A 16631-nucleotide genomic window follows, 5' to 3' on the forward strand; every position below is an offset into this window, starting at 1 on the left:
CAGCCCCAGTGCGCTTTGGGAGATTTGGGGGGGGGGCTCTCTAGGTGTCATTTGCTTTCAAAGGTAGGACCCACAGAGCTTCCCAGCTTGCGTCTGTATCCTGTTGCTGATGCTGGCCCCACATGAGCAGTGTAAAGGCCAGAATGTCTAACACAGAGGGTTTCCCCTGTCCTGGGCAGCCCTCAGAGCTAGCAGTCAGTGGCTGGACAGACATGGGTCCAGGGAGAAGGCATGGGTGCAGTTAGGTGAGGCCCAAGTCTTATATTGTGCTGCTTGGGTCTTGGGCCATCACCCCTTCTGCCCCTGCGGCATCCCAGTGGAGAATTAAAGGAATGGTCCTTGCCTGCCAGGGTTACGGAGGCCACAGGGAGATCTTGTCTCTTAGGTTTCCGAAGCAGCTCCAGGAAAAATCCTGGACAGATACCAGGTGGCATTTGCATAGGAAAGAATCCCTCACGTGTAATAAAATTCCCCACATTTGAAGCCGTTGTGTCAAGTGCCTTGGACGGAGTGTGGGAAAGTTAGGAGCTGGGAGGTGTTATTTGAGCAGGCACCGGACCCACTGAGTCACGGAGATGAATGTTCCATCAGGGAACTATTCTGTTTCTGAGGCCCTTGGCCTCTTTGCTGTGAGTTTGGTTCATGGCATCATTTTAGCTTATCTTTAGCATTAGGACTAGTCAGTCGGGCCTTTTGAGCTCCCTGCGACACTCCAAAGAGGCATTGGTCTCACGTGTTTAAATTGTGTGATCTGTGTTTAGTTTCCTCCCCGCCCCTCCTTATCCCCTGTGGATGTTGGTATGTTTCGGTCCAGGCGTCACTGTGTACTTAGTATTACCTTCTGCAGCAGTTTTCACCTGGGGACAGGTTAACATGGTGTGCGTGGCAGAAGGAGCTGGTCTGGCTGTCCTGGACAAGTCATTCTGTGGGGCCTGACTGTAATGTGAAGGTTTGGATTAGCGAAATCAGTAAGGTCTTCTAGGTTCTGGGATTCTAATTCTGGCCCCAAATAATGACCCTTAGGGATTCTTCTTGTTTTTAGCGTGCAGGTTTGGCTTTAAAGCACCGCTTGTTTTTTGCTGTAACTTTCTGGGATTGCTCTTTGCATTTTGCAGCCAAGACAAAGGGCACAGAGAGAGTTAAGAGGTGTGAGCCCCGCTGCATGACCCCAGCAAGGCTGTAGCAGACTGCCAGGCTACGGCAAGCAGCACAGTTGTCTGTCCAGCACGAGATATCAGGGAGCGTCCATGCTTCAGTCATGGAAATGCTCTACTTGGGGAACCTGTGTTCCTAAATATTTGGGATGACGGAGACCATGAGTAACTGAGTGAAGAGCACAGGGTTGGGGTTGAAGCCCTGCCCTTAACTTGCTTCATGCCTTAGGCACTGTTCTGTGCCCTCACATTGTCACTCCTAAAACAGAGGCTGTGGACCAGTTCAGTATTTCCCATTTTTAACCTGTCCCCCTTTCTATGGACACAGAACACTCAATGTCCTCTTTGATGTTCCTTGAAATTTCAAGTAATTATTACACCTGAAGCCGAATCAATGTACATCGTATCTTGAAAAAGTTTACTTTGATTTTATAAGGCACGCATTTTTAAGATTGATCTTTTGAAGGTCAGTGAGTGTGTTAGATGGGCCTGTTTTTTCTAATTTTTCTCTCCTAGATAGTGTGGACCATGGGGCTCAGGACTGGTCACTTTCAACGAGCTGCTAGACTGGTCATAAGTGCAGAAAGCCAGCCTTGCTGATGCTTCGAATTGTAATATTAAATACACTTACCCATGAAGTCCCATTCCACCCCCACCATGTCACTTTAATGACCTGTGTTTTTCAAACTGTGGGTGGTGACCCATTAGTGGGAGCAACATTTTAAAAAAGCCAGATTGGTGAGAGTACAAAATACAAGCATGTATTTTGTGGTGTGAAGTAAGGAGCAGTATTGTTCCATGAAATTCTGCTTTTATGTGTGTGTGTGTGTGTGTGTGTGTGTGTGTGTGTGTGTGTGGTGGTCCTTGAGTGGCTGTGTGAAATGCACTTCTGGCTGGGGGTTATGGCCAAAAAAGTATGAAAAACTCTAAACCTAGTAATCTCGAATGCCTCTGGGGCTCCAGCAGTCAACAGCCTGTGATTATTAAGTGGGTATTTGGAAGACTTCTGGCAACTTTTCTGCTCCTTCCTGTGTCTTCCTGTCTCACTTAGCCACACGGTGGTGGCTTGTGAGTGTTTACTAATCTATCAAGGGCCAGGCTGCTGGGACCTCTGATTTTCTCCTGTCAGTTCCGACACCCCGCAGTGGTACCAAGGGAGGGGGCGAGGGGACTCCTTGGGCCTTTCACCAAAGGGTAACCACAGCTCGTCCCTTTCCGACTAGGCCTTTGCGGCAGGTCTGCCGGGAGCCTCTTCCTGGTGCTCCGGAGTGGCCAGTGGCGTGGGCGCCTAGACCAGCACTTGGGGTGGATGTGAGAACCCCTGGTCGGGAGTGCTTAGGACTGTGGGGAGAATGCCAGGTGGGTGGAGGAGGAAATTCCAACCAGATTAGGCACACCACTCGGAGACCAGGCTGAGTCCCGCGCTGGTGGTGAAAGCAGGGCCAGAAGGAAACAGGAAAGATTTGAAGCGAGGGAACTTCCGCCGACCCTTTCACAGCCCTTCTCTTGCTCTGCTTGTCAGGGAAACGCTGTCCGTAGCTCTGCGGGGGGAAGCCCTCCTTCCCAGCCGGGGTGCAGGCTGATCGCAGGGCGCTGACAGCCGGCGGCCGAGGGTTAAGGCCCAGCCTTCTCTCGAGGAGCTGGTGGGTGCCGAGCCAGTTGGAAAGCTTGCTTGGCTTCGGGGGTTTCTGTCGCCGGCCCTGCCGAGCTCGGAGCAGCGGCCTTGAGCCGGGCAGGTGCCAGGGCGGCTGGGCATTCTTCCACTTCAGAGCTTGCTTGTCCTGGTCCCAGCAGGGCAGCCAACTGCTGGGGTCCTCAGGGGGCAAAGGCAGCTGCCAGAGTCCCCTCCCAGCCACTCCAGTGCTTTTGAAACCACATAGAGTCCAGTAGATGCCATTCCGCTTCCAAAGGGCGTGAAGTCCCTGATTGCTCTAGCTCTTGTAACAAAATTAGAGTGTTTTTTCTGTCTCCTTCAGATCCCACCCCTCCCTTTTTTTCCCTGTCCTCCTTCAGTGGGAGGTTCTTTTCTAAAAGGTGGATTGCGGAGTGGCATGGGGTCTGAAAAGGAGGCCTCTTGAACTTCTGGCCTGTTGTCTGTTTCACGAACACCCAGGCCACGTGCTGATGTCCAGGGTCCGGGTCTGCGCTGCTGGAGGAGTGGGGGTGGGGATCACACGGGTCCCGGAGTCAGCAGTTGGTCCCCACGTGACCACTTTCCTGCCTGCCACTGGCCCCCTCTGCCCAGAATGGGGGAGGGGGAGGCTGGGCCAGAGGAGTTGGAGGCGAGCCCCTAGGATTACAGTGGGCATGGATGGTGGCCTTAGCTCTCACTAGGGAGCGGCACTGGGATCTTATGGGGGATATCGATTACATTATTTAACCCATGCAGGGGTGTGCACGGGGTGGGGGTGTGTCCCGTGGAAGAGGGTTGCTGCTCTGTGGAGTAGGCCTCCCATATGTTTCCTGGTTTCCACTGGGCACGTCTTAGCTGTCTGGAGACCTCTCACTGATGAGGGTTTTGTCCCATCGTTCTTTGGGGTGGTGACCAATCTCAGGACGTTAGTCCCGCTTTCCTTCTTTCACAGGCTTGGGCTCTGGACCCCTTCCGGCTTCAGGAGGGTTCCCTTTCCCTGACCCAGTGGAGGAACTGGCTGCAGTGTTCAAGGAAACCTTTGGCGGTCCCTCTTAGAGCCCAGAACTTTCTTTCTCTTTTCGTATCTCCCCTGGTATGCAACCTTTCCTTCTCAGAGACTTTTCCTTTTGTTTTTAATCTCGATTGTGAGTTCTGCTTTGCTCAAAGCCTGCCCTCCCCTCCCAGCCTCCACCTGGAATGTTCACTGCCACCATTTTTCCTGGGAGGCAGGTCTCCAATCACTTTCTCTTTCACTGCAAACCTGTTCCGTCTGAGCTGCGATTTCTCACCCTCAGAGAACCATCTTGGAGCGATTCAGATCCTGGTCTTGGCTTTACTGGTTGGGTGCGACGCTTTGCTTTCCAGAGTTCTAGTTTCCTTATCTGTCATGAATTTTCTTCCTGCTTTCTCTCTCCTGAGCCACCTTTCCTCCTGTCCTTATGTTCCTGTCATCCCTCGTGGAAGTTCCTTGTAACAAGCTCCCTCACCTCTTCCCCGAGTGTTCCTTCCTCCTCCTTTGCTGGTAGAAATCCAGCTCTTCTCCTGAGGTCCCCGCTTCCCTGAGCCTCTCAGGTAAAGGTGGTGCCCTCTTACTGTTCCTCGCCCAGCCTCTCCCCCTTTGAGGCCCCTGCCGTCCACTTCCACCAGCATCCGTCCCTCATGTCTCCCGATCACTGCTCACCTCAGCCTCCACTGGGGCCGGGATGGGTGGGGACAGGGGCCCTGAAGCCTGTCTGCGTGGCCTGGGTCCCACTTCCCATTTGGTGTGACCGGGGGCAAGTTTCTTCCCCTCTCCGCCCAGTTTCCCCCCTTCTCTGCCCAGTTTCCCCATCTGTAAAAAAGAGGAAAGGTGGTCCTGGTGTTGGGGTGGCTGTGAGGGTTAAGTCCTGAGAGCGCTTAACCGAGCCTCCTGTGTGGGAGGTGTCCTCCGGGTGTGAGCTCTCTTTCATCACCACTGTCGTCATCCACGTGGGGTCCAGTCACTCTTCCTCAGTCTCCGGCTGTTCCTCCACCACCAGTCCCATCCTCATCCTGAGAACAGCCCCTCTTGGTCACTAGCCGTTGAACACCCAGTCCCCTCCATTCTTGACGCCCTCAGGTGGATGGCCTTTACCTCCACTGGTCTCGTCCTAACCCAGGACCTTGCTTGCTCTGAAATCGTATGTAGCCTGGCCACCGCTGTCTCATGGTCCCCCTGTGCTAGGTCTCCTGCCTCCTCTCTCGGCCCATCCCTGCCTTCCTTATCTCACCTGGACCCTAAGGTCCACCACTGCAGCCACTCTCGGGCCTGCGGTTTCTCTGCCTTTGGTGCTTCTAACACTGGCCTGCCCACCCCTGGTCCCCACCAGCCCAGCGGTCCGTTGGGCGGCGGAGCCCTTTAGGAGAAGCCTCCACTGGTACCCTGCGTGCCAAGCCTCTGGGGCCCCTAGCCTGGCTTTCCATCTTCCTCTACAGCTGCTTCAGCCCATCCTGCTCCTCAGACCCCACCCCTCCACTTTTTTCAGCCTCAGTGTGGCATCTGGCTTCCTGTTCATAGAGGAACCAGGACCCTGGTCAAACTCTTCTTCCTGTGACTGTCCTTCCAACTTGCCCACCGTCGCCCGCCCCTCCTCCTGTCATAAGGTTAGAGGGTCTTTCCTTCCTCTCAGAGTAGCCAGCAGAGGCCGGGAAGGGTGACGTGTAGGAACCACCCCATATACATGGATTTGAATCCTGGCCCTACACCTGGGCCACCTTACTTGACCTTTTGAAGCTCAGTTTCCTTGTCTGTAGAGTGGGGGTATTAATCCCAGGGCCTACAGCGTTGTCAAAAGAATTAAGTGAGGTGACGTATGGAAAGCTCTCACTGCAATGTCTGGCGCCTAAGTTCTCAATAAAGGTCATAGTAGTGGCTATTTTGGTCATCTGTCTCATGTGTAGCCCAGTTCCAATATCATTAGCCTTCCCTCCCATTGGTTCCTTCTTAAAAGCATTCATATGTCCACGCTTGTCCCATCTTAAATAACAAACAAACCCCAGATGGCTCACCTTGACCCCACGTGCCCCGAGAGTTTTTTCTCCTTTAAATAACAAATGCTATGAAAGGATGGTTGACACTCACTGTCTGCCTCCTCTCCTTGTCCCTTCCCAGGCCTCTGGCTTTTGTGCCTACCACTCTGCTGAAACCCCCCCACGATGCTAGTTGTCTCCTGGCTCGTAAATCCCACCGTGGTTTTCCTGGCCCCTCTGATGATGGGCAGCGTCCTGGTCTTCCTTAGAACTCCGCCCTCCACTCTCTTTTCTTCGACTCCAGTCCTGCCTGGGTCCTCAGAACTTCGTAGACTGCACATCTGTGACTCTGGTCCAGTCTCCGTGGGAGCTGGGTGTCCAGTTGCCTTGAAGACGTGTCCACTTGGCTGCCTTGGTGTCCAGTGTGGACATCCTGCCCTCCCCTCTGGCCTGCCCTTTGGCCGGGGCGCCCCCCTCAGAAATTTGGTGACCGTCTACAGTGTTTCTCCTGCCTCTGCCCCTCTCTCCCTCACCCCACCCCAGACGCTACCAAAACCTGTCCGCTCCTGCATCTGTAATGTCTGTTAAATTGGTCCTGCTCTCCTCCCACTGTTACTACCTAGGTTCAGGGGACTCAGCTCCTTCTGCTTTGCATTGACACCTTCCCTGATCACTAGTCACAGTGGAATAAACCCTCCCCACCCCTCCCCTCCCCTCGTCCACACTTCGCTGTTGCCCGGCCTGCTTTTTCTCCATAGCACGTGTTACCTTATGGAGCACAAGACTGTTAACTGACACGTGTTATTTATGTTGTTTATTACTTTCTTCATATTTGTAGCATGATCTCCATTGCGCATGGTCTGTCTCCCCTCCTCGGAATGTCAGCTCCCAGCAGGCGGGAGAGATTTTTACTCTCTTTATTCTCTGGTGTGTTCCCATTGCCAGGAACCGTACCCAGCACACAGTAGGTGCTCAGTTAAGTGTTTGTGGAATGAATGACCACAAATCCTTCATAGCTGCCCACTCCCACCTCGGCCCCCCGGCTTCCTGGCTGACTGCAGTTTTCTCTCCTTAAATGGGGGAGAGTAACCGTACTCCTCCTGCTCGCCTTTCAGATCTACTTACCGCCTCTTGGAAGACAATGCAGCCAGGTTTGCAGTGAACGCAGCTTGAGTGTAAAACTCTCTGCTGATGCCTGGTCCTGGTATTATCAAACTAGGATTGTGTTAAAGGGGTAAGCTTAGCTGATCGGAGTGGATAATCCATCCGGTTCTCTGCGGTGGAGCAGAGCTTACAAGGGGGCAAAGGGGGGCCGAGGGGCAGCCCCATGGTGTCAGTTCACACCTGGTGGTGTCTCCCCCTACCTGACCCGCCCCTAGCCATCCCCGTTGCCTTCAGAATAAAGCCTGGATTACCTTGAGTGGTGGGCAGAGACCCAGGCCCTCTCCCCCTCTTACCCGCTCTGACTCTTGGCTGAATGAATGAAGGCACAGTCGTTTTAAAGAGACATGGAGGGGAAAAAAGGGCTCTAAAACCTACTATTAGACAAACGCTAGTTTTTATTTTGTTTTGTTTAGCGTTGTTTGGAATCCCTAACGTCTCTTGGCCACAAAGGGATTTTCTCAGCCCTTTTGTTTGTCCCATTTTTTGCAGTAGAACCCGCAAGGCCTGGTATACCCCGAGGAGGCTGTTAATTCATCTGGCAGCCCACTTCATTCATTCCTCACTTCCTGACCACACTCCCTGCACCGGGCAACAGAAATAAGCCCTGGCCTCTGTGTCTAGAGCCTGTTCCTTATAATTAGATCCTGAGCTTAGGTGACAGGACGGCTCCCTTTGAAGAGAGGAATAGGCCCACTTGGTATTTACTTTATAATGCGCTGGGGTGTGTGGACTCTGGACCGCTCAGGCTGCCATCGTGAAGGTCTGGAGCCAGCTGGGGAGTGTCATTGGGGCGTCTGTGCTGGACACTCTTGAATTGGCTCCGTCCCCTGTTGGAGACAGTGGCCCTCAGTTGTACTGCCCTCCCCCACCCCCACCCCCCCATCCTCTTCCTCACCCCTGCAGTTGTTAGTCATTCTGGAAGCTGCAATTGGCTCACAGAAGGTGCCTTTCAGAGCCTCCCCCACCCTACCAGTAATCCCAGCTCGCCGGGAAGGGCCGTTGTCTGGTCACTAAGAGGTGTTAAGGTTTCACATTCGTGTTTTCTCTCTGAAGAGAAAACAAAACATGTTGAAATAGAAATCCCAGCAGCAGCTTCGTTGAAGCAAGAGTTGCATAACAGGTTTAGGAAACGTCTGGCCACTGTGGGTCAGGTTGAGGGACGGCAGCTTCGTGTCACTGAGAGGACGTCTTCTGGGGTCACCAGCCTCTGGCTCCATTGCACACATCCCACCTGAGGTCTGGTGGCAAAAAGCCCCCAGAGGATGAGGACAGCCTTTGTTCTCTGGCATGGCCATAAAGGCTCCATTTGAGATGCTGCCGTGGGCAGGGGCTGGGCATGTGTGTGTGTGTGTTTAGCTTGTGCCGGTGTTGAGGCCCTAGAAAGGGCACTGAACTGGGCAAGGGGCAGGCCCCATGAACTTAAGTCCCAGTCCTGCCATTGATCAGCTTTGAAGCCTTGGACGGGTTATTTCTCTGGGCTGGTGTTTCCTTGTCAAACAGACTGTTATTAGGCACCTAGACTAACATCATCTACTTACCTACTTGACAGGGCTGTTGAGAAGCTCACGTGGGATCACGTTTGCGGGCAGCTTTTGTAAAACCTTGACACACCCAACTGATGAAAGATCATATCAGAGGCAGTGTGCTCAATGATTGAGTAGAGCTGGTCAGATTAACAGTGCAGGCCTGGGGCCAGACTCTCTGGACTGGCACTGAAACCTCTCTGTGCCTTATTTTTCTCATCTGTGAAATGGGGATAACACAGTAGCCACCTCAGGGTGCTGCTATGAGAATTATGATCCATCCAGAGTGTTACGAATAGTGTCGGGTGCGTGGTGAGCACTCACTTCATATTAGTTCCTATTGTCATTTTGGAAAATGTTATTTCTTGAATACCTGGTTATGCTTGCGTGTTGCTGTTGTAATTGTATATCACAGTATTTTTGTATTGTTTGGACCTATTTTCTGTCATTTGATCCTCTTTGCTCTCCTTTGAAGATGGAAAAAGGCGTGCACAGATTCTGATTTCATCGATGAGAAAACTGAGCTTCAGAACAATAATCGCCCTGGAACTCAGGCCTCTTTCTGCTATGCCAGAGCTGAAGGGGGACAGTCAAGGAAAGAAATCAGGTGGGAACAAGCAAGCCTGGGGTGCAGACTCAGATGTTAATGACGGCAGAGCCCTCGAGCTAGGTTCTGAGAGGAGGTGATGGGCCCCCAGCAGCATTCTTGAGGGGGAAGAACTGGAGTAGAGGGAGCACCAACAGAAAATCAAAGCGGGGCATGGAACACAGGGCTCTAATGTATAGGTAGGAGTTCCTTGGTTGACTATTCCAGTATGCAGGGCAAGGGGATGATGACACATGGCGATTGTCATAGGATATTTTGGGCTCTGTCTGGCTTCTCTCTCTGGAGCAAATTGCAGCTGCTCTGGTACGTTCTCTTTTCAGCAGTGAGTCAAAGTTGGACTAAGACAGTAATTTGAATTTGGATTGGCCTGAAGATTCCTTTCCAGATCATAGCCTAAAAATGACCTGTTGGAAAGAGTGCTGGGCTTCAGTTTTCTCATCTTAAATAGGGAAGAGTGACAGTGCCTGTCTTGCCTCCCTTTCAGGCCTACTTATCCCATCTAGCTAAAAAAAAATACAGCCAGGTTTGCAGTGAACAAACCTCGATACCATTTAAAAAGAATAAAGCTCTCTGCAGGTGCCAGGTCATGGTATTTATTATCACACTGGGATCCTGTTGAAGGGGTGAGGTTAGCTCATTGGAATGGAAAATGCAGGCTCTGGTTCCAGCTGCTGCAGGACTGGCTGTAGCTTCGTGGCCCTGGGCACTTAACCTCTCTCCTTACACACGGTGTCTCCCATCTGTTGGATAAAGACCAGGGTGGCCGTCTGCTGCCGCCTCTTGAGTTGGGTAATGGGGCTGTTCTCCAGGCGTGCTCAGAAACACATTTAAAATTGATGAGGTAGGACCGGTGATGAGAGGGGCTGCATACGGCTTCTGTGATTAAAGCCGGTGATTAAGGCCACCTTTAGGGGGTGAGGGCCCTGTTCCTCTCTGTGGGGTGATCATTCTGTAGGCTCACTCTCACTTTTCAAGTGAGCCCGCCCCTTCGAGTGGCAGGCAGATGAGACTGGGGACCTGGGCAGGTGGCTAATTGTCCTGGAGCGGGTCTCTGTGTCTCTGCTGATGCCCTTTCCCACCGTGGTCCCTCCCATCTCTGTTGTCCTTGGTTGCTCACAACTGCTGACATAGAAAAGCAGTAACAGGGAGGAGGTAGGACACAGATGCCTCTGTGTTGGGGTCCCTGGTCCTCCTTTCCTCACGCCACCTACAGGGAGGGTTTTGCTGGTGCTTAGCTTTGTCCTGGGCATGGCAGTGAGTGTGGAGGGGGGGGGGGGGGGGGCTCTGGCAGCCTGCAGGAAGCGTGCCAGCCAAGCTTGCTGGGGCCAGGGACACGCTGGCCACTGCCTCTGATAGAGGATGTCCCATGGGTGTCCTGGGGCTGTCTCCAGCCTGGATTAAAGGAGCGAGTGGTGGGCTGATGATCAGATTGGAGAAGTCAGAGCAGAGAAACGGGGGGAAGCTTTTCTAAAGGAAAGAAGATGCGGGTGGAAGGGCAAATCCATGGTGTGTCATTGATTGAAGATCCAAGATGGTCTCTTTCCTTAGTCACTGTCTCCATGGCTTGTTTGCTCATGGCTTGCACGAGCCTGATTCATAGAAACACCTCTACCAAGGAGGAGTTAAAAGGCATTTGCAAAAGTGAAACTTCAACCCCTGGACTTCACTAAGTGACTAATTAAGGAGTGGGAGCATCTGGGATGTGCCGGGCGCCCGGGAGCCGAGAGGCTTGACACTCCTCAGTCTCTCCCCACAGACCTGTCTGCCAGGGAAGACAGAGGTATCAAGGAATCATTCCTGGAGAGGGTCATGAGCCTGTCCTCATGGAAACTGAACCTCCTCAGGAGAGGTCAGGAAAGGGCCCCTCAAAGAAATAATATCTTGCGTCCGTATCTAGGCTGAAGGAGATGTAGATATTAAAACTGAGCTATATGACTCTCTGTCCCCTAGAATGTCATGGCCTGGCCACCATCAGGACACCTGTCCCCTCCCCTGACTCTCTGATTTTGGGGTTCTGCTCCAAGCCTTCTGACCACAGAATCAGCTGAGAAAGTTTTCGTGGTTTGCGATTACACTGGAGTCTTCAGGCGGGACCTGCCCCCTATTCTGAAATTGCTTATTTTGCCCCCTGTCCTGAAATTTTAATTCCCTGTTTGGCCACCAAGTGGCTGCCTGGGGGCTTCTAGGGAAGCCCAGCCTCCTCCCTGGGTGGGAACTTGCCCTGCAAAGCTGAAGACCAGAGGAGGGCGAAAACAGGGAGGCAGGGAGGAGAGCTGCCCCGTCCAAGGCATGTCGGCTCATCATTGGTTCATAATTGATGGGGAACACGAGTGGCAGGTGCCAGCTGGAGCGGCAGCCAGACCAGTGGCTAAAAATTAAACACAGTCACGTGACTGGTAGAGGTTGAGGGCTTGCCTGCGTGACCTTTCCTGGCCCAAGTCACAGTTTGTAGGGTGACAGGAGAGTCATGACAAACAGTGCAGGTGACCATGTGTTTTCTAAAGGACTGAGATTGACCTGGAGCATCCCCAGGGACCTGTTCTCGACACTCAGATGCCTGTCTCCTGCCGTGTTGCTTTCTAAAGGCAGCTGAATAGCTGGACACTCCTTCCCACCCTCTCTGTCCTTTGAGCCAGTCTCTCTCTGGGGGACCCTCCTATCAGATGCGGAGGGTTCAGTTCCTGATCTTTGTCCGTCCACCTCCAGTGAGTCTGAGAAAGGCTGGAAACTGGGCTGTTAAGGATTTTCCTCCTGGTGCCCGTATCAGCCCAGGTGTAGACAGAAGCTCCCGGGCCTTGCAGCTGCTAAAAAGAGGGTCCTGTTTCTCCAAGGCCAGCCCTCTCTTTCTGGGTCCACTGATTCCCCCGGCACAGAAGATCTCTGTTGCTAAATCTGTTTGCTAGGTGTTTTGAAGGAGGATATGTGTGTGAGCGGTGTCCTTAGAAACAAGGCTGAGCTATTACCCAGAAGAAATAGAAGCAGGTCAGGGTAGAAGCAAGGACTGGATCTGGTTGTCGTTATGCCATAAATACCCCATTGGGATCGAGGTGGTCAGTGAAGGGGTTAAAAACCTAAAGAATGAAAGAGAGACCTGAGCGTTCTCTTTTCTTGCCATTGTGTTTAAAAATGGTTTCTCCTTGAAGCTTGGCTTCTCAGACAATGAGTGAATTAATGCATATGTATTTATGCCGGCCAGGAAGCCTGAAGCGTTAAATGAACTTACTTGGAAAATGACTGAAGATTTATAGTTAGCCCTTAGAGCCTCGAGGATGTCAGTTACGCAAATGACTTTTCATTGTAAAAACCGTAAAATAACAATAAGGAATACACTGGCGAGTTGGAGGGACTCCTGGCTCCTTGGCCTCCAAAAACTTCAAGTTTCAGAGGGAGGGAGAGGAGTTGGCACTGCAGGGTGTGACGATGTGGTCTGAATTGGCCCCGTTTTAGGTCGTTCATTTATCCTTGGAATTAGCGCTGTTCCCTCCAGAGACTTCTGAGGGTGGGCTGGCTGGGAATGCTTCCTCTGACCTGGGGTAAGAGTTCTCGTTTCAACCTTCCCTTGAATGTCTCTTTCAAGGGTCTTTCATATTTTCTGATCATCCAGTCATAGGGAAGTTTCTGAACTTCTCTTTCAGACCCTAAAAAATGAAAGGGAGCTGCAAAGCCAGGCTTTTACTAGAAGTTGCTTTAAAAATTGGAACCAGATTTCTGATCCTCCCTGAGCGACCAGCGTTTAAAGGACAGGGAGAACCTTTGTCAACCCAGAACTTGAGCATGGAGGGCAGGGAATGAGACAGGGAGAAACAAGGCAAAAATGGATTCTTTCTCTGGATACACACATGTACCGTTTACATTTGCATTTTGGGGTGAGTTGTAATTAGCTTGAGATGCCAGAGGCCCCACCCACTGAGTGACCCTGGGAAAACACTTCACTTGTCTGAGTCTCAGTTTCTTCATCTGTAAGATGGCAAGATGGCACTAAAACCATATGGTCTCTTAGGAAGCCTCCAGTCCTAAAATTTCCACTCCTTATTTGCATGGGCAGGATAACCTGGGGCCCTGTCTTTTGACTTGAAATGTTAAGCATAGACTTACAAGCATTTCAACTTTAAGGAGGAAGCTGAGAAGACCACCCCCCACCTTCTTGTCCTGAAATTCTCCCAGGGGGCTAACGAGGAGAGGAGCTAGATGCCCAAATACCATTTGGGGCCCCTGTATCCCGGAGGACCTGCTGAGAAATTATAGTTTCTTTAATTTACTGGAAACCTCCAACTCCAACACATACTGTAGACCACTCATCCAGACCATTTAGAAATGCTGAATGGCCAAACCCCCGCCTGGACTCAAGGGGAGCCGTGTAGCTGATGCTTCTGGAAGGCTCTGTTTATAGCTGTCTGACTCCTTCCTGCCGAGGACCTTTTACGAGCTCACTACCAGGAAGCTGAGTCATCGAGGGGTCAGCTGGCATGGCCACGGTCACCCAGTGTTGCCAGCAGCAGAGATGGGGTGAGCCCAGACGTCCCGGGCATTTTGGGGGAGTGTTGGTGGGAGCAGCTGGGTTGAGGGGGTGGCGCTCCTCACCTTGGGAGGCTTCTTGCAGCTACTCCCCTCCTGGTGATGGGAACCCAATCCCTTTCAGATTTGGCTGTGAGAAAGCTTCTCCTGTTTCCTTCACCCCATGTCTTCCTCCCCTTCCGTCTTCTCCATTCACCAATCCAAGGCAGGTCAGGACCAAACGGACCAAAACATCGCGTGGAGGGTAAAATGACCAGCCTCTGCCACCGTCTCCGGGGGTCAGCACGGTCTCTGTGCTGTGCTCCTGGTACTGAGCAGGCTACAGTCACACCACGTTCCTCAGGCCCTGTTCACATCCCACCTGCCAGTACCTGGGCCCCCAGGTGGCCTGTCTCCTGTGCATCCCCAGCCTGACTCCCCTGGGCTTCCGGTCTCTGCCGCAGAGTCACTTCCAGGACCCCTCCCCACCCCAAATCTAAATGAGGTCCCCTGGCTTGGCTGTCAGAGCATCTTCCCTTTCTCCTTTGCTTCAGGATATTTATAATTTTAATTAGGTTTATTTATTTATTTGATTTTTCAGTGGAGGTGCTGGGGATTGAACCCGGGACCTCAGGCATGCTAGGCATATGATCTACAACTTGAGCTATACCCTCCCCTCTGCTACAGGACATTTAGAGTTGGTAATTTTTTTATTTGTATGACTTTTGGTTTACTCCTCCCCTCCCCTCCTAGACCATGAACTCCTTGAAGGCAGGGACCCTCCCGGCTTCGTCCATTCCCAGCAGCGCCCTGTTTATGTAGTGGGGGAGAATTTTTTTGTAGAATGAGACTCCTGTGGTCTGGCCACTCACTCTCATCCCCGGCACTAGTCTCCTTTTCTCCCTTCTGGAAACCCTTCTCGTTCAGCCGGCTTCCGTGTAAATCATACACCTGAGCTCTTTGTTTCCGGGATGAGGGTTTAGTCGGCATGAAATCTCACCCACGGTGGAAGGTTCCTGCCATTCCCTCCGGCATCCGGTGAAACTTAAAGATAGCTCTCCCCAAACTTAGGAAATAACGCGTGCATGTCAAAAGCTGTCCGTGCATGTGGATTCTGCAGCCTTCAGGATGTTTCCTGGGGTGTCTTTCCCCTGATATTCACAGAACATCAAGCCCGGTGTTTCTGGTCTTTCGTCATTTGTCTGTGATTATCTGGTGTCAAGGACGCGTGGAGACATAGAAGAACACCCCCTCCAGCTGTGCCCGGGCCCCGCCTACACGAAAACCAGCCAGCGCTATGGAGGTGATTTGACAGCCGCTCTGCGGGAAAGCTGGCTTTGCTAACGTCTGGGAAATTTACCTGGGACACCTTCTTTAACACCTACGTTGACCGCTAGTGTTCCCTGAGCTCTTGAGCCCAGCTCTCCTGGGGATTATGTCCTGGGCCCTTACCCTGTGTGCTAGACCCCAGAAGATGTGAGACGCATCTCACTGAGGACACATGCTCAGCCCTCAGACAGCCGTTTGGGGAGGAGAGTGCACCCGGGGCTTAAAGTGTCTGCTTTGTGTCTGCCTGTGGGTGCAGTGTAGTGTGCCTCTGACTCCCTGGTGATCGGTTATCGAGTGTCTGTCCTGTGAAGGCACAGTGCTGGGCCGCTGGGCTCGCAGTGGACCAGGCTGCCCCTTCCTTGGCGTTTCTCTCAGACTTTAATGAGAGACAGATGCACGCAGACACGTTACCTGATGTAATTATTAGCAGAGGAATGAGCAAGAGGAAGCTGGCGACAGGACAGCTTTGAAAAGGCTCTTCTTCCCGTGGATAATAGGCTGTTAGTGGGGCAGGCTCAGGAAGGTGTGGCCTCTGTGGAGGGTGTGGAAGCCGGGCTTGCAGAAGCTGGCAGGACCACACTTGACTTGGGAACCGTGCACGGGGTTTGCGAGGTGCCTGGCTCCCTGAGCCTGTCCAGGGTGGATTCCAAGAGAGCTGTCACCCACAGCACCCTGGGGGCCCCCTCCGCTCCCTGGCTCTGAGACGAGGCAGGGCCTCGGAACCACTGGCACCATCACCCAGTCTCACAAGTACAAACGTTTGGCTGGTTTTCGGCCGCTACCTCCACACCTGAACAAGTGCAGTACTGATTCCCAGGATCGTATCTTAGGGGCTGGCACAGGCTGGGGTGCACTGGACAGGGAAGCCCTGCCAGGGACCGGCACGTGGAAAGGATGCAGATCCCAACTCTGCATCTTAAGCCTTTCTGCCTTCTGTCCAAGGGCCCCTCGGCTGGCCTTCCAGGTGTTTCCTTCCAAGGCAAGCTCTGGAGCCAGAAAGGTTGCTGGGTCCAGGCGATTATGCTGTGCCTTTGAGACCCCTGGGTGCCTTCATCCAAACAAACAAACAACAAGGCAAAACCTCCTCTCCCAGGTGCTCAAGGAAACCTCAGGGAATCATTTGATTATGACTGGATTTTATTTTATTTTTAATTTTTATTTATTTATTTGTTTATTTATTTTAACTTTTTTAAAAATTGAGTTATAGTCATTTTACAATGTTGTGTCAATTTCCAGTGCAGAGCACAATTTTTCAGTTATACATGAACACGCATATATTCGTTGTTGCATTCTTTATCGCTGTGAGCTACTGCCAGATCTTGTATACATTTCCCTGTGCTATACAGTATAATCTTGTTTATCTATTCTGCATATGCCTGTCAGTATCTACAAATTTCAAACTCCTAGTCTGTTCCTTCCCAGCCTCCCCCCTTGGCAACCACAAGTTTGTATTCTATGTCTGTGAGTCTGCTTCTATTTTGTATTTATGTTTGATTATGACTGGATTTTAGACTATGATTTCAGAAATGCATGTGGAATGAGCTGTTGATTGGATTTAGGGTTTTTTTTTTTAAAAAAAACTGTGGTTAAAATACACATAACATAAAACTTGCCACCTTAACCTTTTTTCAGTGCACAGTTCAGTAGTGTGACGTACATTCACATTGTTTTACATTTATACATCCACCACCACTATCCATCTCCAGAATGTTTCTCATCTTCTCAAATGGAAACTCTGT

At 51.8% G+C, this 16631-nt stretch overlaps 1 protein-coding gene across 3 annotated transcripts in view; it reads left to right on the plus strand.

Moving 5' to 3' along the window:
* The window catches only part of SLC25A37 (solute carrier family 25 member 37), a 37197-nt gene that overhangs the window by 1355 nt on the left and 19211 nt on the right, over positions 1–16631 (plus strand). The gene's annotated exons all lie outside the window — the stretch shown is intronic.

Source organism: Camelus dromedarius, chromosome 36, assembly GCF_036321535.1.
Source record: "Camelus dromedarius isolate mCamDro1 chromosome 36, mCamDro1.pat, whole genome shotgun sequence".
Taxonomy (NCBI): Eukaryota; Metazoa; Chordata; class Mammalia; order Artiodactyla; family Camelidae; genus Camelus; species Camelus dromedarius.